The sequence below is a fragment of the Diceros bicornis genome, chromosome 16 (genome assembly GCF_020826845.1).
Source record: "Diceros bicornis minor isolate mBicDic1 chromosome 16, mDicBic1.mat.cur, whole genome shotgun sequence".
NCBI lineage: Eukaryota > Metazoa > Chordata > Mammalia > Perissodactyla > Rhinocerotidae > Diceros > Diceros bicornis.
In genome coordinates this window covers 49,241,021-49,263,996 of record NC_080755.1, presented here as the reverse complement: position 1 = coordinate 49,263,996, position 22,976 = coordinate 49,241,021, and the positions used below count along the sequence as shown (strand labels likewise).

At 44.2% G+C, this 22,976-nt stretch overlaps 1 protein-coding gene and 1 long non-coding RNA gene across 2 annotated transcripts in view; one reads left to right on the top strand and one right to left on the bottom strand.

Annotated features, from left to right (window-relative positions):
- Positions 1 to 4,673: 4,673 nt before the first annotated feature.
- Positions 4,674 to 14,976, bottom strand: LOC131415447 (uncharacterized). The gene is made up of 3 exons (XR_009222457.1): positions 14,795 to 14,976; positions 11,352 to 11,575; positions 4,674 to 4,916 (listed from the first exon to the last, which is right to left on the bottom strand). It is a non-coding gene; the product is annotated as an uncharacterized LOC131415447 (long non-coding RNA).
- A 503-nt stretch (positions 14,977 to 15,479) lies between these two features.
- The window catches only part of ATP8B1 (ATPase phospholipid transporting 8B1), a 116,163-nt gene continuing 108,666 nt past the window's right edge, over positions 15,480 to 22,976 (top strand). The window contains exon 1 of the mRNA XM_058557205.1: positions 15,480 to 15,852. The gene's annotated coding sequence lies outside the window, so the exon portion shown is untranslated. The remainder of the gene's footprint in view (positions 15,853 to 22,976) is intronic.

Genomic DNA, 22,976 nt, shown 5'->3' with positions numbered 1-22,976 from the left:
CCGATGACTGGCCACGCTCAACAATTAAATTAGTAGTCTTAAAGTTCCCCAAGGGATTCCAATGTACAGTCAAGCTTGAGTGCCTCTGGTCTAGAGCTTCTCAAACATGCATACAAATCACCTGCAGATCTTGTTAAATGCAAATTCCAATTCAGTAGGTCTAGGCCGAGCCTGAGATGCTATAGTTCTAATGAGCTTCCAGGTGATGCTGATACTTCTGGTCCAGGGACCACGTTTTGAGTAACAAGGCTCAAAACAGTAGGATGCATGCTACACAAAGGTGCACCTAATGAACAATTACACAGACAAGAGGCAAGACAAAAAAAAATCTGCAGACATTATTTTTTTTTTTTTTTTTTTTTTTTTTTTTTTTTTTTTTTTGTGAGGAGATCAGCCCTGAGCTAACATCCGCCAATCCTCCTCTTTTTTTGCTGAGGAAGACGGCCCTGGGCTAACATCCGTGCCCATCTTCCTCCACTTTATATGGGACGCCGCCACAGCATGGCTTACCAAGCAGTGCGTCGGTGCACGCCCGGGATCCGAACCAGCGAACCCCGGGCCGCCGCAGCGGATCGCGCGCACTTAACCGCTTGCGCCACCGGGCCGGCCCCCAGACATTATTTTTTATTGTGGTAAAATAGAACATAAAATTTATCATTTTACCTTTTTTTTTTTCTGAGGAAGATTTGCCCTGAGCTAACATCCGCTGCCAGTCTTCCTCTTCCCAAACTGTGTACCCATGAGCCACTAACTTCCCATTCCCCCTCCTTCCCTTAGCCTCCGGCAACGACCATTCTCCTTTTTGTTTCTATGAATTTGACTACTTTGGGAACCTCCATAAGAGGAATCAAACAACATTTGTCCTTTTGTGACTGGCTTATTTCACTTAGTATGCTATGCTCAAGGTTCGTCCATGTTGTAGCATGTGTCAGAATTTCCTTCCTTTTTAAGGCTGAATAATATTCCACCATCTGTATAGACACATTATTTTTTAGTAAACTTATCTCTGTAGGAAATGGACCTTTTGATTACAGAAGAACGTACTCAGGGTGCTTCATAGCAAAAGGAATCTGTTAAGTAGGGCAAAAGTCACTCCCCTAAATGGGCTGTCCTTCCTCATACGAAGATGACCTAGTGCCAGAGGCCCTGACTGACCATCCTTTTCCCATTTAACATTAATTGGGAAATTCCTGGTTCGAAAAGGAGTTATTAATGACCTATGTTAGCAAGACGTCAGCCACCCACACTATGATGACAAAGCTTGCGGCTGCTGGACCAGGTCCAGAAGGATGAGGTCACCGATGAGCGCCAGCTCACGTGCTCTGAGGCCACCTCGAAGTGACGGAGACGCTTTTGATGGAAACGCCTCAGTGACAATTGTGCAAAAGCAGCTGGCCTCTGGGGACGGCTCTGGTGACCAGTTTTTCCTGGTAGAGGTAATGCCTCTTTAAAAAAAGAAAAAAAAAACCCCCCAAAGGAAATGAATAGTGAGTTCTTTGCTGGACTGAATGAAAGGTTAACACCCAAAAATAAAACAATGTAAGAAAATTCCAAAGGAAATACTCCATATTTAGAAATGTGAGAACTTACTTCTAGCAAGCCAATAAGAACCAGACTGACAGATGGTGGGGTGATTCTTTCTATGAGTCTCAAGTATCAGGAAGCTTTCCCTGAAAGCCCCGTCCTGAAAAAATCTTGCTCTGATCTCTGCAACCCGTGGCTTATGCTTTCCTTGGAGCATAAACTTTTGTCCTGCTCTTTTTCTGTGTTTAATCGGCATTTGTGAACAGAAGCTTATCTAATAACTCTTGAATGGAAGGGATTTGTGCTTTCCATTCCAGAAACAGCCTGATATTCATGGAAAGATCTTAAAACTGAGAATTTAATAGGCCCAGGATAGAATTCTCCTCTGTCACTCACGGGCTTTGGGCAAGTTATTTATTTGTATGTCTCAGCTTCATTGATCTCATTGGTAAAATGAAGCTAACAATACCTTCTACATAGGATTATTATAAGGAATACATGAGATAGTGTTTGTGAAAGTGTCTGGTTACAGGGGGCACTCTGTAAATGTTGGTACCTACATCCTTTCTGTAGGTACCAACTGCTAGGTAGCAGGGATCTAGTGGTGAGCAAAACTAGACAATGACCCACCCTCAAAGACTGACAGTCCAGAGGGGAGGCAGATCTTAATAACAATCATAAATGTCCAGTTGAACCTGGGTGAAGCCCTGTGACAAAGGAAAGATACAGGATCCTATGAGAATTGTGAGGTGTGTGGATGTGACTGTCAGGAAGGGTTTCTCTTGGAAGGGACAACTGGCCTGGGATCTGAAGAACGAGCAGGTGTTAGGGGAAGAGATGGAAGACTGTACCAGGCAGAGGCCTCCCGATGGGGAGAGAAGCTGAGATGGCAGTGGGGGACCCCAGATCAGGGGAGTGCTGTTGGCCACACCCAAGAGTTTCCTCTTTATTCTGAGACTTAGGGAAGCCATTGAGGGAGAGGAGGTCACTATTGAAGGCGAGCATTTCACTCTGGGAAAGGTCCCTGATCCAGGAGGCAGATGGCAGTAGACTGGGATGGTGGTGATGGAGGTGGGACATAGAGGTGAACTGGAAAGCTTTTGGGGTCATTAAACGCCGGGCATCATGGTGTTTGCTCTGTACATGTTTGTAGGACAAATGGATGAATCCGTGGCATTTTTTATGTGTTAGACTGATGGTTGGCCCAGGGGCTGACCTGAAGCACATGCAAAATGCTACACGTGTCTTACCTGGCCTTGAATGGATGAAGTAGGTACTGCCACACAGACGAGCCCTGAACATTATGCTAAGTGCAGAAACCCGTCACAAAAGACCACACAGTATATGATTCCATTTACATGAAATGTTTGAAATGTTACGAATAGCAAAAGCTATAGAGACAAAGTAGATTAGTGGCTGCCAGGGGCTGGAGGAAATGGGGGAACTGAGGGGTTACAGCTAGAGGGGACAGGGTTTCTTTTTGAGGTGATGAAAATGTTCTAAAATTGATTGTGGAGATGGTAGAAAAACTCTCTGAATATACTAGAGCCTGTTAAATCATACACTTTAAATGGGTGAATTATATGGTTTGTAAATTATATCTCAATAAAGCTGTTACATACATCTGTATATGTATGTATACTTACGTATATGTGTATATATGTGTTGCATATATGTGTATACATTTATATACATATATATAGGGTGGGAGTGGGGAGAAGAAGGCCCACAGTCATAAACGCTGCTGCCCATTGCCAGAATATCCGATGGGCATGAACTCCAAGGTGCCAAGTCTAGCATTTCCTGACCCAGAGTCCTCAGGGAAGGAGAGCATCCCTGGCCATTAGCCCCACTCTTGACCCTGGCTTCTGACTCCTTCCAGAGCCAATGAGATGGTACCGTCTGCAGACTTCAAGGGAAGGCAGAGAGAAGGCATTTTATTTTTCTAACCACCTCGTTGCTGGCTACTTCACCCTATGGATCTGGAGTGAAGAACTGTCACATGACAGCAGCCACCACTGAACAGTGACTAAGGGGAGGACAGAAACTCCTACTCATCCTCTGGGTCTCTACTTGGAGGTCACCTTCTCCAAGAAGCCTTCTGTGACTTCCAAGAATGAGTCAGAGGCCCCTCCTGTCTTCCCACCTGCCTTCTCCCCGAGGGCACTCACCCTCCTGGTTTGTGACTGCTCCTTTCCTTACCCATGTTCCCGCTGACCTGTCTGCTCCTTCAGCGCAGCATGAGGGCTCTACTGTAGGGCCTTGCGTAGAGGACACTCAGCGAGCGCTCAGAGGCGGTTGTGCACAAATGAAACAAACACAGCCTAAATCTATTCACAAAGAAGACGAAATCCCAGTGTTCAAAGACGGCTCACAAATTCTTGGACCGGAAAGATGAACAGAGATTGGTCTGCAAGAGGTGCTCGGGGGTCAGACGCTTCAGGGAGCAAAGAGAACATGAATCAGCGCATGTACATGACCTCATGCTTCCCCAAGGCAGGGATCGCATTGCTCAAGCTGCGGCAATCTCTCTTCCCTCCAAAACAACTCCAGGTTGTCACACAGGTGACACTTGACTGACCAACTTCTCATCTTCTATCCTGGGGGGAGGAACAATAATCCACCAGTGCTGATACGAAGGTGTTTCCATTTTTTTTTTTTTCTTTTTCCTTTCAATACACAGTCTGAATTTCTGGGATTCAGGGTTTAAAAGAATGTCTCCTTGAGTGGGTCCCAATAAAACGTTATGGGTTTTATTTTATCCAAAAAAAAAAAAAATGGATATACTAAGCTATTTCGGTTTCTTTAAAGCTACAAATGTTCAAAATACCCACCATCTGTGACAAAGTGTCATTTGGCATTATTAATAGCTAAAAAGTATTGCATTTAATTGGAACAAGTTGCACCTACTTCTACTTTAAAAGGGCAGAGCGGGCTGTGCTGGGGCCATTGAAACTGTTAATTGTGCTTGGCTCTGCCACGCCCACCCCTCAGGGCCTCAGTTTCCCTCGGCATAAAATAGGTGGTTGGTTGAGAGTTTTAAGGTTGTTTCTATCTCTCATAGGATACAAATCTATTTTTGTTTGCTGCCTTCTTTCTTAAAAGGTGGAAACTTTGGTCTTACCATTTAGTTTTACTTTACCACAGTAAGGAACTGTATTCAGCTGAGTGCAGAGAACTGAAAAATAGTGGCTTAAACACACAAAGCTTTATTTTCTCACATAAAATAAGCCCAGAGGGAGGTAGTCTGGCCTGGCCGAGTGGCCCCATGATGTCATCAGGGACCCAGGTTCCTTGTGTCTTTCTGGTCTACCCTCCTCAGCAAATGGCTTCCATCTTCAAAGTTCCTTCAGATCCAAGATGGTGAACAACACAGCAGCCATCATGACCACCTTACAGATGAGAAGATAAAGGAAAAGGGGTTGTTTACTTTTAGAGCCTTCCTGGAAGTTCCATCCGACATTCTGCCTATACTTCATTGGCCTGAACTTAGTCACCTGGCCACATTTAGCTGGAGGGAATTTGGGATATGTGGTCCTTTTGCTGGGCACATTGCTGCCCCAAATAATGTCAGGGTTTGTGACTAGGGAGGAAGTAGAGAACAAAGTTGGGCTGGGCAACTGAACTGAAGTCTACACCACACTACTGTTTAACATAAACAACTATTAGTGCAAATGACATTCCGAGTGAGATAAAGTTCCCCTGTGCCCGTGTTGACAGGACTCTTGTGTCCTTCAATCTGAGTTGGTCTCTTGCTTCTGGAACAGTGGACAGTGGCTCCTTGTGACTTGAGGGGTTCTGAAGGAATGTCTGCTCCAAGAGCTCAAGAAGGATCTTTTCTCCTCAGACTTGACTGTAGCCGCTGCCTAAAATTTCACCACTAAAGAGTTATGCCATTGAGATAAAACATTGATTTCTATTTAAAATGAAGTTACTTTTGGAAGGGTTAACATACGTGGCTATTACCTGTCATTTCTCTCTTTCAACCGACATCTAGCAGGAGAGGATATATTGAATCCTAGGGAGAAGACAGAGCTGTCTCATCACAATCGCTGAAGTCCTTGCTTGAAGAGGATGGGCCTGGGCAGAGCCTGGGCAGGGCCCAGGATGTCCGAGGGGCAGCATGAGGTTTTCCAGCACCTCAGCAAGGAAGAACAAGCCTGGGAATGGAAGCTCTTATGAGAGAATATGAGGTGACCCCTGTAGATTTTGGATCAAAGACTTTAGTTTTGAAAGGAAGCTTGGTGATCATCTGGTCACACATACCCATTTTACAGATGATGAAACCAAATCTGAGAAAAGTCAAGTGACTTGTCTGAGGCACACAAATGGCTAGTAGCAGGCACAGGCCTCAGACCTTATCTCCTGATTCCAGTCCGGGAATTGTACCACTTTACACGTTGTTTTTTATTTTGTTCCACAGAGGATTTGGGTTCCTTGCTGGAGGGGGGAAAGGGAGATGGCTGAGAAAGAGAGGGGAAGGAGAGAGGCTCTGGGACTCTGCCAGGGGTGGAACCAGGTTTCATGGGGCCTCAAGTTTATACAGTTGGTGGAGGGAAAGGTTCTTTAAAAACCAACCACAAAATTAAAAATACAAAGTTAGGCACGGGGCCTTGGAGAGTCCCTGAAGTTTAAGGGTCATTTGCTTCATGGTAAACCTGCCACTGGGGTCCCACCATTGATTCAAACAGGTCAGCTCCTCTAACCTCTGTGTTACACATGACACTCCTGCTTCAAAGTATTAGAGTTAAAAAAAAAAAACAACAAAACCTTCGTAAAAAAGTTTGAAAATCACCGCTCTGCAATTTGCTGTCACTCAGCACTGGGACTAGGCCAGTGTAGCAGACATAATCACCTGCCAGCATTTAACTGTCAACATTTTTGAGAAATTAAATTATTTTTATCTGAGTCATAGGACACATACTTGTACAGGACTTAAGTGCTGGGATTCAAGGAAGCACTATAACCTCTGATTCACAAGATGGAATTTGAATAATTCTTGATCAGGTGCCCCACAATCAGATTTCATAGATTGTTTAGATTTTAATACACATGGATTTAAAAATTGCTTTCAAATGAAGCATACCTGAAAAAGCCAAAATTTTTTGGCTTGTATTTTAATTACTGGCATTTATTTCCTTTAGTGGATGGGGGAAGGAGAGTCAGACAGAATTCTCAGTGCATGAGAATGTGAGAAACTTCTTGGGAATGTCCTCATCCTAAGGAAAGACGGAGATCAGAGCAAAGAGCTTATGGACTATCAAATCCTTAATAACCTAGAGGAGAAAGTTGTCCTGCATATAGTGTGGGTTTTATCAGTGAGCTCTGTCCCTGTCTGTATGGACTGTTCTTTGGTTCTAAAAACGCTGTAAGATATTGGAGTCCACATGTCAGTGTTCTGGACCCCACTGAAAATATAAGAGAGGGAGCAGAGGCATTTCCTCTGCAATTACATTTCTCCTTCCTTTCCCACGACCCAGGGGCAGCTTTCTTGCTTTGAGACTCCAGGGAACTAGGGATGGCAGTGCCTGATACAAGGTAGTGGTTCTTGGTAGATGCAGAGTATTTAGAGCCAGTGGGGGCAGCAGGAAAGACATGGAGGCTGCTTCTGGTACCTAGCAAGATGTGTCTGTGAGTGCTCATGAGCTGACCTCCGGGGACTGCCTGACTTATTTGAGGAATTTGAGGAACTCTGTGCTAGCAGGTGAGGGTCAGAGTGGGGAAACACAGATGATTTTTCTGTCACCTCAGAGTCAAATTCCACAGTACTAGTCAAATCCTGTTCCAAAGGGAAGCGTGAAAGGGAACACTGCCAAAAAAACACCTTAGTCGGGGCTGGCCCCGTGGCTTAGCAGTTAAGTGCTGGCATTCCGCTGCTGGCGGCCCGGGTTTGGATCCCGGGCGCGCACCTACGCACCGCTTGTCCGGCCATGCTGAGGCCGCGTCCCACATACAGCAACTAGAAGGATGTGCAACTATGACATACAACTATCTACTGGGTCTTTGGGGAGAAAAAGGGGAAAAAAAAAAAAAAAGGAGGAGGATTGGCAGTAGATGTTAGCTCAGGCCTGGTCTTCCTCAGCAAAAAGAGGAGGATTGGCAAGGATGTTAGCTCAGGGCTGATCTTCCTCACACACACACACACAAAAAGAAAAAAAACACCTTAGTCATGTACAAACCAGGTGACAGAGCAACGCCAAAGTGCCTTTCCATAAGCAATTCCTAGTAACTCCTAGGAGCTTGGTTGTTCTAAAGCTACAGGATGAATTGGAGCCATCATAGTACAAATAAAGGTTAAATGCACCACAAATACGTCCAGGCAACAATACAGTAAGGAAAAGAGGATGTGTTTTGTATTACTCCCATGTGTAGTATCTTTGAACAAAGGCATGTAATGTGTTTCGACCCTTTCTTGATCCCCAACTCTACTTTGTAAGAAAAAGAGGGGAAGGAGGTGTTAACTAACCTTATTGTGGTAAATATTTCACAATATTTACATGTATCAAATCATCACATCATACACCTTAAACCTACACAATATTATATGTTAATTATATCTGAATAAGGCTGGAAAAAAAACAGGTATGAGAGGGGACCAGCTCCAACAGCTATTAAATAAAACTAGAAAGCCTTTCTAATTAACACAGTGTGGTACTGGTGCATGCAGAGGCAAACAGTCCAATAGAACAGAAACAGATGCAAATGTCTGATTGGTATATGGTAAAAATATCATCTCCAATCACTGAGGCAAATGTGGGCTCTTAAATGAATGATGCTGAGATGTCTGGTCAGCTATTTGAAAACATAAAATTAGACTAATACTTTACGCTATATACAAGAAATAAATTCCCAATGGATCAGGGATCTACGTGTTAAAAAAAAAGAAAAAAGAAAAAGAGAGGTTAGAAGCTGATTAGGAAATATGATTTGAAGAGTGAAAAAATATGGACTTCTTAATCATCATTTATTATTGTGAAATTCCTACCTTTTACTCATTCATTTGGGATAAAAATATTGAAAACCATGAAGGCCTATATGTTTAGTGTAAGGAAAGCTCATGAAAGAATTATAAGTTATTGACATCTCTTTGTGAATTAACTTATTAATTAGCTACTTTGGTTGTAAACGGTAAGAAGTAGTTTTAGAGTAGTTTTGCATGTGAAGAAAAGACGAAGAGGACAGGATGGGGTGAGGCACTGGAGTGGTGAGAACATGAAGGACCCCAAAGGGAATAGCCTAGAAAATATATTTCATTGTCATTAAGGTTACCTCAGGGAAATCACAATTGGACAAAAATAAATGGAACTGAGAAAACAAACCACATACAAATTTTTTTTGTTGTTTAAAATATATATATGCGTTCTAAAAAATATTACTTTTTAATTTGATAAAGGAATGCATACTCACACTAAGCCACATTCCAGTAAAAGTTTAGAACCAGAGAAAAATCTTCCCAAAAGCAGAAATCTGGTCCCATGCAAAGGATTGGGAATCAGAATAACATCAAACATCTGAACGGCAACACTGGGATCAAGAATCTAATGAAACATTGTCTTCAAAATTCTAAGAAAAAATACTTTCCAACGTAGAATTCTATACCCAGCTAAACTATGAAAGTAGAATAAAGACATTTCCAGACACGAAAGATGTACAGACCTTGGGGGTTGCCTATCCAACAGCTACTCCCCCAATACCTTTGTACCTATTGTCAGAGACCAGTTCTCACAAAAGATGCTAAAAATGCTGTATACTCATCCTCCCAGCCTTCCATCAAGCTAGGATAGGCCATATGACCAATTTCTGGCAAAGGAACTTAGCCAAACAGCTGTAGACATCTGTGACCTGAAAGGGGACATTGCCATCATCATGATAAAAGCAGAGCAGGAGTATCAACAGTGCCTGGGCCCTGATGACATCATTGAGCCACTAACCAAACTTTGAATTCTCTACCTCCAGAGAGTTAGAGGTGAGATGATGATGATGATAACAATAATAAACCCATTTGTATTCCAGGACACCATTATTCACAGTTGAAGGCATCCTAACTGACACAGTAAGCCTCAAAATTTCTCTCTCTCATGTTCCCTTTTTCAGATGTGCTCCACCAGAATTAGCAAGTATAACAGAAAAGAAAATACGAAGGAGAGAGGTAAAAGGAATTCTCAGGGTGATATGAAGGGAAGTATTGCATGACCTCAATCTATCCACACTGGAACAAGGGGACAGAAGGCCACAGCAAGGACTATCTCAAGGGGGAAAAAAGTAAACTGATACATTATGTGGTTGACTATCCTGAGAAGAGCTTTATGGTTATGTGAGAAATGTAGGGACTAAATTAACAGTAGGAACATGGGAGAGAAAGTAAATCGGGGAAAAAAGGCAATTATTAACTAAAGACAAAATCAAAAATCTTATGAGAAAGGAAATGGAATCATAGTATACCAATGGCTTAGCTGTGAATAATATTTCCATAGTCATAATAATGTACCGACTGAATATGATTTTACTATACTGGCAATCTAATCACCACGGGAGAATGGAGGAGGGCGAGAGCACGTGTGCATAGAAGATGTCTGAGAGTGAGATGCATAAGAGAGTTAAATCTCCCTCACCCATAACAGGAAGTCAATACACAACGTCTCAGACAGAAAAACATCAAAAATGGCAATATAAGCATGTTATTAGTAATATGAAAGTAAATACAAGAACCAACTAAAAGTCAAAAATGATTGTCTCTGGGGAATAACATTTGAGCATGAGAAGTGGTGGGGTGGGGGACTGTTGCCTTCATCAGAATCTTTGCAGCACCACTTGAGTTTTTAAACTATAAATATTTATTACTTTGACCAAAATAAGAAATTAAAAAATTATACAGGAAAATAGCAAACAAACTTCAGTTGTATGAAGATAAATGTGAAAAATCAGTCTCCCTCCATAAAGATGAGCACTGTTACCAGTTTCTTGTGTATTCGTCCAGTCTGGCTGGCAGTTTAGGAAAATAAAAAAGGCAGAGCTCATACACAGCATAGGCTGCTATCACTTTATGGAAGAATTTGAATGCTATTCTTTCTATTGCTCTAGTGACAGCAACACAGGCTTACTCAAGTCCTAGTTCTAATAAAATAAAAACTTTTTTTTGTACTGGAGACACACTGTTTCCAGAATGAAGTAAAGAAGGGCAAATCACAACCTACAAAATAATAGGAACCAGAGAGAAGTAAAATGTTTTGATGCCCTTAAAATAGTGGTGGATTGTGATTGATCAGATATTTCTGGAAGTCAATCTAGTAAATGCATAAATATTCAACAATAGCAAATGATTAAATAAGTCATCAGCAGAAGAAAATACTATACAACCATTGAGAATATGACTATGCAGACCATTCATTCATTCTACAAGAATTAATAGGCACTTAGGGTGCCAGAGCAATGTTCTATGCCAAGAGAGCCCAAAAAGAATAAGACCCAGTCTTGGGTCTCAGAGGGCTCACAGTGCAGTGTGGAATGAGTCAGATAAATAATGAAAATACAGTGGAATAAAGGCATCCCTAAAAGTTAGCTGCAAAATGCTTTAGGTACTACTGTCTGGGGGAGACTGAGGCAAGGCTTTCCCAGAGGAAGTCCCTTTGGAGCTGGAGATCAGGCAGAGGAGAAGGACATTTCAAATAGAGTGAACATCAGGGCAACTCAGAATTCAGTGAAGCACAGCAGCTTGGAATGGGGGGAGGGGCTTAGGTCCTGGAGGATGAGGGATGAAGCTGGAAAAGTAAACGTGTTTTCATGACACAATGGTAGAGGATGAAAACAGAGCATGAGATAATACATACAGGGGTCGGCCTGGTGGCGCAGTGGGTAGGTGCACGCGCTTCACGCCAGTGGCCCAGGGTTCGCAGGTTCGGATCCCGGGCTGGGACTGAGGCACCGCTTGTCGAGCCATGCTGTGGTGGTCTCCCACATAACGTAGAGGAAGATGGGCACAGATGTTAGCCCAGGGCCAATCTTCCTCGGCAAAAAGAGGAGGGCTGGCATCGGATGTTAGCTCAGGGCTAATCTTCCTCACAAAAAAAAGAAAAAAAGCCAAATTAAAAAAAAAAAAGATAATACATACAACCTTTTTACAATTACATAAAACATGGCTACATGTACTAACAATGATCACAAGATATTCTGGAAAACTGTTGATTAAACATCTAAATTATATGAACTAAGTTTAATTGGGGTTATATTATCAACACCAGTTCAATGTAATATTCATTACATTTCCATATAGATAGATAGTAGGTCACTAAAATCTCCTTGTAGAAAAGTAAAACCATATAATCCTATATATTTACATACTCATGTATATAAAAGAAAGAGAAGTGAATTTTAATAACACATCCAGGAATAACACCTTCTCTAACATCTCTTGCATGTTAAGCATGGATAATGTCAAAAAACCTGAGACACAATTACCTGATATTTAATGTTTCTCCTGCAATCCAATTTTTTATTTAAAATGTTGGCCAGAAAAAAGAAGTCACTAAGTAGTAAATGTGGAAAGCATAGTAAGTCAGAGGGAATTTGGAAAATTATTTGTGCCAGAGACAACAGAATATATCATCTGTATGCGTTGTTTTAAATCCCATTTAAAAGAAAGTGGGGCAGACTATTTGAAGCTTCTAATTTCACTTATTGCAAAGACATAAGGTACCTCACATGAGAGGTACCTTCTTATTATGTTTAAAATTCTGGAGTTAGTCTAGACAACGGCTGTGAAGCATTTGACTTCCAACTGAGTTAATCTTGACTGCCAAGCACGGCTACACTAACACATAGCGCGGCTTGAGTACCTTTCCATTGGCATTAAATGTTTTAGCTTAAATGACCACTGAGTTTAGCAAAGAACTGAATACAGGGAGTATTACCTCCCTTTAAACTTATCCTTTATCTCTTAGCTCTTATCTTGCAGAAAAAAATTATAGGAAATTAATTTTCAGTAAAAGTGAGCTAGTTTTTTCGGCAGCCTCCTAGTCTTTCTACCCACATCATGGAAATGCACAGGAGTGTTGCCAAGAGAAGGAAAAAAAAAGAAAAGAAAAGAAAAAGAAACAGTTGAATGAAATTACGAACTACAAAAGCTGAAAAGTTTTCCCACTCTCTTTCGGAAATGACTGTTTCTGTTAAATTTAATTATTTCCCCCAGCAGCTGACAAGGTGAAGATGTTGGTTGCTGAATGGGAGTGGCTTCTAAATAAAACCAGAGCACTTATTTGATCCCATCTGGAAACTGAGAAAGAATGGCTGAGGCTGGTGGGAGCGGGGCTGCTGCCAGGACAAAGAAGCCATCTCTCAAACGAGATGTAAGACACATTTCAACATCAGTCCTTGGTGCATGCATGAGACACATTCAGTGATTGACCTGACAAGGCTTCCTGAAATTTGGCATGGTTCTCTCAGAGAGGACAAGGGTCAGGCTTCCAGGCTGAGCTACTTCCTTTATTGGCAACATCAGCTGACATGCTTTGAGTCTCCTTCCCAACAACCAGGAAGGTGTAGACCAGGAAAGTGTAGAAGGCCTACGTGAGGGAAACTCACTAGGACAAGGTTTGACCATGCCCTTTTCCGGTGAGTTATAGGCTAAAGGAGTTTTCAAAGAATTTCTCTCACCTAGGATGAAACTCCTTCACCTTCTTGCAAGTCTTTTTCAGATGCAACTCTTCGTGAAGCCTAAGGCCCTGACCACATTATTGAAAATTGCAACTCATTCCCCTACTTCTAATCTCTTAACCTTGCTCTATTTTTATTATTTATTTTATTTTTTAGTGTATAAATTTTAAGTGCACACATCAATGAACTCTTACACATGTATACACTCATCTAACCACCACCTAGATCAAGATACAGAACTTTTACAGCACCCTAGAAGGCCCCTTCACCCATCCCCTAGGCAGTCATCTTCTAGTTTTTCAAAGCATTTGTCATCTTTTAAGATACAATTTGCCTGATTGGTTCACAGGTGTACCCAAGCAACTAGAACAGTGCCTAGCACATAGTAGGCACTCAAATATTTGTTGAAGGAATCTTTGAAACAATACCCATCATGCTCCTTTGTCCACATCTCCCCCCTTCCCCTCACCCCATGTGGTCTGTTAGAGAAGCAATCTAGCTTGAAATCTTCAGTGTCTACACAGGGGCGTTAAATGCAGCTGTAGTCTCTCTTCTAGGCAATGTTTTCTTGGACAGAATGAGCACTTTCTGGTGGATCTGCAAGGAGGGGATGCTTCAAGAGTCATCTCTTGATTCCTAGGTTTATTGGCATTTTTCCTGGTAGGGCAGAGTCCTCTTATGCGGCTTCCCTTCTTCTGACTTTGTCCGTACTAATGCCATCACCCAGTCTGGAGAACTTGGCTCATCTTCCATCTTCCCTCTGCCAGTCAGTTTCGGTTATGGCCACTTCGTGCCCTCGCCATTTCGCCTCCCTCGTGTCCCTGGAGCTCCTCCTCCTTTTCAGTTCCACTGGCAACTCCTTGAGGCCCGCCTTATGTTGCTGTACTAGCCTCCCAAGTGGGACCCCCATTTTCAGTCTTATCATCTTCCAAACTATCCCCATGATTTTCCCTAAAACACAACCTTGATCATGTCACTGCTGTGGTCACAAACTTTCAATGGTTTGCAGGTGCTGTCAAAAGCAAGCCCAAACTCCTTAGCCTGTGTTCCAGGGCTTCCAAGCCCTAGCTCTCTCATTAGCTTTGTGTAGTACCACCGCCACCGCCACCGCCACCGCCACCGCCACCGCCACCACCACCACAAATTTGTTGAGATCATCTGGTCCAATCTCATTTTATAGATGAGGAAACTGAGGCCCAGAGAGATTAAATGACCCACCAGCACCACCTAGTCAAAGATCAAGTGTGACTCATGAAAAACAAACCCAGGGAAGTCTTGGGCTTAACAATACCAGTCGAATCTTTCACACACCTGAAGATCAAAACCGTGGACCACTTTGAATACCTTGTCCACACAACTCTGAGCCCTAAAAGTGTGGATCTTTGAGTCCCACCTCAAGCATAGCCTCCTCAGTGAAGTCTCCCTTAGGCCCCCAGTTGAGAGTCTGAACTCACAGGCCAATGACCTGAGCCTCTGGTAACTAGATATTTGTCTACGAGTCTTATCTCCCCTACTACATTTTAAGCAAACTTTTTGATTAATATTTGACTTTCCTCCATTCTTATCCCAGCGACTTGTCCATAGTAGGTAAGCAGTAAAATTATGCAGAAAGGAGAGTTACCGGTGTAATGAGTGTATCGTATGTACTGCCAGGGAGGCGCGATTCACACGTCCCAACACCAGCCAACAACCATGCACACGAGTCCAGAATTTCCAAGTACACCGCTCCGTTCACACGCCGCACCTTGGCTCCTTTTGACCCCAAACCCGTAAAGGTGAGGGAGTTTGGTTTCAGAAGAAAGCCTGCTTGCTGCAATTACAGGATAAGTTTCTCGAAGTCTTTTGGTGCTGTCTCTTCCCCCACTCTCCGCGCGGCGACCCGCTACGCGCATTCGGTGACCCGTCCCGGAACGTGACTTGGCATCGAGAGGGTACAGCTCCCCTTACCGAGGGAGCTCAGGTCCCGAGCGAGCCGCGGCCCCGCCAGCTTTCCAGGCTAGCGCGGTCACCGACCCCGGGCGGCGGCCAGGCCGGCCGAGGGCGGCGAGAAAGTGAGGCGGGGCTGGATGGGCGGGGTGGCGAGCGCGGACCCCAGGGAGGCGGGAGTGCCAGGGGGCTGCTGAGAGCGGCCGCAGCTGCCGGGTCGCGGGCCGGGCGAGGCGGGGAACACGGCCAGGGTGCCCACCTGCCGCCGGGGCGCACCGGGGGCGCGGGGCTCCTCCCGGGCCGCGTCTGCCCGCCCAGGGGCTCGCCGTCCAGGCCCTCTCCGCCCGCGGGAGGGACAGAGGGAGGGCAGACTGCTGGGCCCGCCCCCAGCCTCAGCTCCTGCCGCGCTCAGCAGCCGCGGCTGCCGGTGGGAGACGGGAGGCACCACCCCGGAGCGGAGAAACCAGTTTGGCCGGTCCCGGGGAGCGGAGAGAAAAGGGCGGCCGCAGAGGAAGGGCGCGCGGCCGCGGGGCGGGGGAAGGCGGGGAGCCATTGGCGAGTCGCGAGAGCCAGAGTAGCCGCCGCCAACTGGACACGCTTCTCCGGGCCCCGGGCCAGCCCCCGTGCGCCATGAAGCGCTAGAGCCGCGGCCAGGGCTGGGGCTGGGCTGGCGACGGCGGCGGCCAGGTGCGCAGCGAGCGCGGAGAGGCGCGCACCCGGCGGATGCCCCAGCCGGGGCCCAGCGAGCGCCAGGTGAGGAGGGGCGCGGGGCCGGGACCCCCCCGACCTCTCGCGCCCCGCAGGATCCCGCAAGTCCCCTGGCCGCCCTAGGGCGGGCGGACTCCGGGGATCCGGGATGCTGTGGCAGCAGCTGTTCGCGTCCTCGGGCTCCTGAGCCCGCACGGGTGGGATTTGGTTGGGGGTGCCTGGAGCCTTCGTGGCGTCGAGGGCGGGGAGGCATAGCTGGCCTGGCAGGCACCGCTGTGGAGAGCTCCGTGGGGTTTTCACCTCCCGGTGGGCGAGGGAACTCGCGGGAGGTGTTTGGGTTCTTCGCTCCTTTGCTACGCATATGTCCGGGGTTAAGCTCCGAGGGTGAAGCCTGGCAGGGCTTGTGGGTCCTTGGGGAGTGCCGCTGGCTTCCCTGCAGTGTCTGCCTCCCCTCCGGAAGTCCCCCGTGACCAAGTTCTGCTGCGGTCCCCTTTGGGAGCCGATGTCAACACGTCTGAAAAAGACCTTAGGGCCAAATGTACCTAGCCGCACCTGCGGGAGGGATGGAAGGTGAGCTCGCTTCCACCGCGCCTGCCGCGGGACCGGGTACCACTCCGACCTCTTCTGCGCGCTTTAACGCAGGCTGAGAAGTGACGGGGAAGAGGGATACTTTTTTTTTCTCGGTGGTTGTGGGGTCCTGTCCGTCAGCTCCCATGGCACTGCCACAGGCCGTCTCCTTCCCTTCCCAGTTTGATGCCCAGCGCTGTCACCTCGCCGTGTGCTTGCGGAGGGACAACTTGTTGGGGGAGGGATGTTGCAGAGAATGGCGAATGTTTTAACCCCCCACGTCCCTGCTTCTCCCCAAGAGAAAGAAAAGCTTGAATTGTCCGCCCAACTTCTCCAAGGGAGTGTGTGCGCCTTGTCCCCGCCGCGGGGAGGCTCGAGTCGTAGATCCGTGACAGCTGTAGGGGGAGGACGATGGTGCAGAGGAGATGCAGAACGGGAGAAATGGTTGACACGTGCAAGTAAGGGGAAACTGGGCCTCATTTCCGCCCAGTGAGTCCCCGTCCACCCCACTCGAGTCCTTCGGCCTGCCGGCGCTCCGCCTGGCGGGCTCCAAGACCTTGGGTAGCGCCGGACGCCGCCGAGTTCCCCACCCGGAAACTGCCCGCCCTGTTGGTTTGAGAAAAGATTCTTTCCCATCTTCCTGCTTCCATCGCCTTCAAATTTCTGCCTCCACTCCTTGAAAATTAAATGAGACAGCACAGGCGAAGTGCTTGAAGATCACTCGGCACACAGTAGGTTACGGACGAAGGTTAACTGTTGTTAGGAGCAAAGACTAAAAATGATGTGTGATCATTTTAGTCATAGTCATAGTCAGTTGTATTGACTACAGTGATAGTCAATACAAGCGCATATAGAAAGAGGAAACAACACAAAACGTGAAGTAGAAGTGCTAATTTTCATCCTCTCAGGATACTTTTGTGTTAGACCTAAAATGCCATTCATTCTGGGCCTATTGTTGAAGGCGGTATTAAAACCCATTATAAATGCATATACTATGCAAAAGATGATTAATGGTTCTTAGCTGATTACTTTCTCGGGGAGAAGCCTGCCTGCCTGCAATTACTCCTCTGAATGGTTTTCATTAGGGAGTGGAGGCTTTCTTGTTCTAATTTTAGGTAAGAAAGCTTAACTGCTTTCTAAATTTGCCATTTCCTAGTGGCTGTGCTTTGGTAATTTTTAGTGACTGTGTGTGTCTCTTATTGAGAGCCACACAAGACTCGCGGGGCTTCATGCTAGTGAACATGAGTGCCATCTGTGTGAGAGCAGCTCTGGCTGCTTTCAAGTTCCCTCTGGTTTTTACTTTAAGAAAAATGCATGCCAGTGTGCACTTATTGTTAATTAGTGATGGAACTAGGAGGGTTTTTGTTGTTGTTGTTTTTTAATTGAGTCTTTAAAATAATGATTTGGTAAAACAAATGGCTTAACAAAAAGAAGTCTGTAGAAGGCGAATTCCGAACTGGTTCTGTGTTTCACCTGGATTTCAGTCTCTGGGATCCAAGCACTAATGGCACCGACCAGATCCGGCTGTAGAATGTTTCTGTCCCTGTCTGTCTGTCTGTCTGCCTTCCTTTCTTTCCTTTTTCCTTCTTTCCTTCCTTCTTTCTCTCCCTTCTAAAGCAAGGAGTAGTGGAAAACATGGACTTAGAGTCCCACAGATTTCAGTTCTTTTACTTATTTTAAATTGTCTTTAATTTTTACAATTTATTTTTATTATATTTATTTCCTTTTTAAATTGCATAAGGTTAGATGAATTCCTAAATTTTTCTGAACCTCAGTTTACTCATTTGCTGGAGAAAAAGAAGATACTGTCAACCTCCTTGGGTTGTTGAGAGAATTAAATGAGAGAACAGGTGAATGTCCCTGATACATAGTAGGTGTTCAAATGTTTTCTTTATTAAACTGATTTTCTTTATTAATTGATTTTTTAAAAAATTAGTATGATGCTTAGGTATTTGGTGTATTTTTAGTATTTTATTGCCTTATTAGTTTGATTGCCATTTTAGTTTTTCATAAACAATGTTCAAGAAATCCAAGTGATCCTTATAACCCACTCTAGAGAGATTTTAATCTACTAGTTACCTTTGCCTTTTAGTTTCAGTCATTGTAAAAGAAGCCTATGGTCTTATGAATGCAGAGGAACTTGCTTTTTAGGTATCAGAACAAGTTTTATGGGGTCCATTCATGTCCCTATCTCTACAGAGAGGTGCCTGTAAAGTTTCTTAAGAACTTAATTTTAGAATTTGCTTCTCTATTTGCTTTTAGATTAGTCTCCTGGGAAGCTTTTCTTTGTGGTATCTTTAGGTATCTTGTGAGTTTTCAGGTCTGTTTGTTGGCATCATTCAGTGAGATTAATTGTATTCATGCCTGTAGGTGTTTTGTTGCTTATTAAGATAAGTAAAAATTAATTTGCTGCCAGAAGAGTTTTAATAACACAAAAAGAATATAGCTTGTCCTTCTTTATTCTGTTAACCAAGTTATTCCTGAATCCCCATCCCTGTGCTCGGCTAAAAACAATACCCAGTCTAAGATCTTTTGAGGTCCTGTGTCGCTGAAGACCTTGCGTTATGGAGGAAAAGTCTAGAAAGCATATATATGTGTGTGTATGTATGTGTATATCTATATCTATCTATCTATCTATCTATCTATCTATCTATCTATCTATCTATCATCTATCAAAACAGTCTTGTTTCTCATTTTTATTCTTAGAAAACAAAGGAATTTTTGTCATCTGATCATTTAGGAACACATTAGTACTTTTCCTAGCACTTCTAAATGCATTGCACTTTTAAATAAATCGTGGCCCCAACCGTGCACAATGGGAACTACATTTGATAAGTGGTCCCAGCGAGCGCTGAGCCCAGAGACAGCAGTGAAATAGAGGCTGGTAACTTGTGCTGGGGGGTCCTTTGATCCAGCTTGGAATCCAGGCCTCACTGCCTCCTAGTTGTATAATCTAGGGCAAGTCACTTAATCCCTCTCGCTTCAGTTTCCTCATCTATAAAATGGAGTAATAATAATACTACCTTACAGTGTTGTGTGATGAGTTCCAAATGAGGGGATTTAGCTAAAAGGGCTTCACACAGAGCTAAATAAACAGTGGTTGTTAATATTACTATTGTGGTATTGATGTGGCTCAGTAAATATTTATTGTTCATCCAGCAATTGCCTTTCTCCTAGACTATGTAGGACACAGGACTCACTCTATATATTAGTATTTATTTAGTGAACTTTGGTACCTGTTTGCTCCAGGCACTGGCAAGAAAGAGTCCCCTAGAATAGGGCCGAGATTCTGAATCTCTAAATCCAGGGCTTGAGTTTTAGAGCACGGGTGTCTGGGGGTGGCACGGAGGACCCGGGTGCTCGGTGACCTGGGGACACACCCACTCAGTCACAGCCATGAGGGGCTCTGCTGCTTTCATCTGGGTCCTCCGTGCTCCTGCCTGCCCAGTGGAGGCCCTTGGGACATACCAAGCACTGCTGTCTCTCCTTTACCTCCACTTCCTGTCTGTCTTTCCTCTTCCTCAACCTCCATACTCCTGTTTAAAAAAAACAATTACTCTTCCTTGTGCAAAACTCAGGAGTTTCTGGACCTTGACTCTTCTTTAGAGGATCAATGCTCTCCGCGTGGTTTCTTGTTTGTGGCGCCTGATAAGCATCGCTAATGACAGAGACTCTTGGTACAATCTCATTCATTCATTCATTTTTAAAATGGATTGAACATCTTCTCCAGGCACTACGCTGGGGATTACCTCCCTGCTTCCCGGAAAGCCTGTGAGGTTCGCAGAGGGCCTGAGTTGTAGGTTTTTTTTCTTCTTTGGTAAGAAAGTAGACCAGTGTTCTCTCTCTTCCCACTGTGGACGTTGTCCCTCTCTGCGTGGAGAGATGGTTACCTCAGACTCTAGAGGATGGCCCAGGTCACTTCTAGCTCTGAAGCTCTGTGTTCATTATCAGTGTCCATGTCTAGTGAATTTGCATTTAATAAGGGAGACCTGGGCCTGAAAGCTATGGAGGGTCAGTGGTGGGAAGCTGGCTCTCAGTCTGGGAAAAGACATTGACTCCTGGGGGTGGGGTGGGGAGGTCACCCTTGTTCCAGGGCAGTCCTTGAGCGGCAATGACCACCTCCCCCTAGCGTGACTGAGAAGCCTGGAACTTCTGCATCGAGTACATGTGTAGCATGACCTTTGGCTAGTAGCTTTGGTCTTTATTTACAGGGCTGTCGTTTATGGCTTTGTCTCTTTGCTGAGTGGCTTTTGTTCCACCAAAGTTGAGCTTTGTTTGATTTAGAGCAGGCAGCGTTTGGAATCAGTTTTCTAACCTTTACTCAAATTGAGTTGAGCTGGAATATCTTCTTTGGAACTCCTCAGGCACCAAGCTATATCCTTACACAGTCTCCGACCATCCATTCTTGCTTGGGGAAGCTCCCATGGGTTGGATGCATTATTTATTATATAAAATGTGATGTGACTTGTACACAAATCCTTACTCTGTCTTCTTGGGATGCAATGAACTACTGATACCATTCTCTGAGATCTGATCCAGAAGAAACCATTTACATTCTCTATGAGAAAACAGACAATCATTTGGGTGGTTTAAATATTCACTCATGTGGGGAGATTGGTCAGATTTTGTACATTTCATGCTGGAAAATATTGGTCCTACTGCCATATTGGAAATAAATTTGTGGACCTCTAGGCTAGGCACTAGAAAATCCTATATAAGCCTCCAGAATTTTTGATAAAACAAGGAAACTAACTGTGTGGGGTTCATCAGACTGCAGAGATTAAGAGAATTAAGTGAAAATATATATTTGGTTTTTGGTACTGGAGCAACTTTGGGAGGAAAGGAGGTTCCTCATGATCTCACTTTAGTGCAGAAGTTTATTTCATGGGAGTTTTGTTTTAATTGTGTTAAAATATTTATAAAATTTACCATTTAGCCATTTTTAAGTGTGAATTCAGTGGCATTAAGCACATTCACAATAACCTGCAACTATCAACACCATCCATCTCCAGAACGTTTTCATCATCCCCTTCAGAAACTCAGTACCCATTAAACAGTAACTCCCCGTCTTTTCCTCCCTGCAGTCCCTGATGATCCTCTATTCTACTTTGTGTCTATGATTTTGGCTGTTCTAATGTACCTCATGTAAGTGGAATAATACAATATTTGTCCTTTGGTGACTGGTTTGTTTCACTCAGCATAATGTCCTCAAGGTTCATCCATGTTGTAGCATGTGTCAGAATTTCCTTCCTTTTCAAAGCTGAATAATATTCCATTGTCTGTGCATACCATATTTTGTTTATCCATTCGTCTGTCAATGGACACTTGGGTTGTGTCCACCTTTAGCTATTTTTGTGAATAATGTTGCTATGGACATGGACATACAAGTATCTGTTTGTTCACGGGAGTTTTTGAGCTCTTATTTGACTTTGTGAGATTTATCTTTCATAGAAAGTGTTTAAGGTGGGCAGGGACATGTAATATTTAATACCATACTTTCCTCCAAAACAGCTTGGAGCTAAGAACTCGGGTTACTGTGGGGAGGATAGTTGCATTAAAGACATGTAAAGGGCAGCCACCCGCTTCTCCTTTTCACCTGCAGCTGCTCTCACAAAGCTGGCGGTCCTTCGGCATTCCATCACGCAACCGGCCCGTGATGTGGCCGACACTGCTCTATGCCTGGGAGGGTGTAAAAGCTCAGGAGACCTGGCTCCATGATCTGGAGACCTCTGCCTTCCAAGAAGTACATTCTGTAGTGGAGGAAAAAATCCTTAACTTTCCTCCAGGATTGACTTGGATAAAAAAGAAGAAAAAATTTTTTGGTGGAGGAAGGGTTAGAAAGTGATGATATTTAAATAGAATGTGATGATATTTAAAATTGATATTTAAATGTTTGAAAAATTGAATACCTAAAAGTCAGATTGTTTTCTACCTTAGGGTAGAATCCATGGTTTTCAAAATAAACTTCACGGCCAAAGATCAGTTATAGACTGTAGAATGGCAGAATTATCAAATGTTGCATCTGCGTAGTAACGTGCTTCTATGTGTAGCAGGATAAAAACGAGAAGCCTTTCGATAATGGTTAGGTGTCAGTCTACTAGTTTAAAGACATCTTAAGGTATTTTCTAGAGAACAGTAGAGTTTATGCCCATACTGTGCCCTGAAAATTAGCCCAAATAAGGATTTGCATATTTAAAAAGCAGGTTTTTTTAAGGAAAAAAAACACAAACCTTCAAACTAACCTCAAATACCACCATCCTTGGGTGTCATTCCTTTCTATCCTATGCCAGTCATAGCCACAAAAAGATATTGGGGCTGACATGGCTAATCTCTCAGAGTTTTGATACTTTATTTGTCTGGCTCAACTTGATTAAGATTGTTTAGAATTTTTTTTATCAGTCTTGAGCTTCCCCCTTTACATTGAGAAACATGGTGAAAATTCTCCAAGGTCATTTTGAGAACCTCAGACTGTGTGAGTGGTCACATAAGTAGCATCCGATGTGTCCTGGATCTTTGAGATCACTCGAACCAACACACTTTTTGAAGCTGGAGAAAGTTTTCTCAGGCCCTGTACTCTTTGTTAACTGTAGGTCTCATTTCCT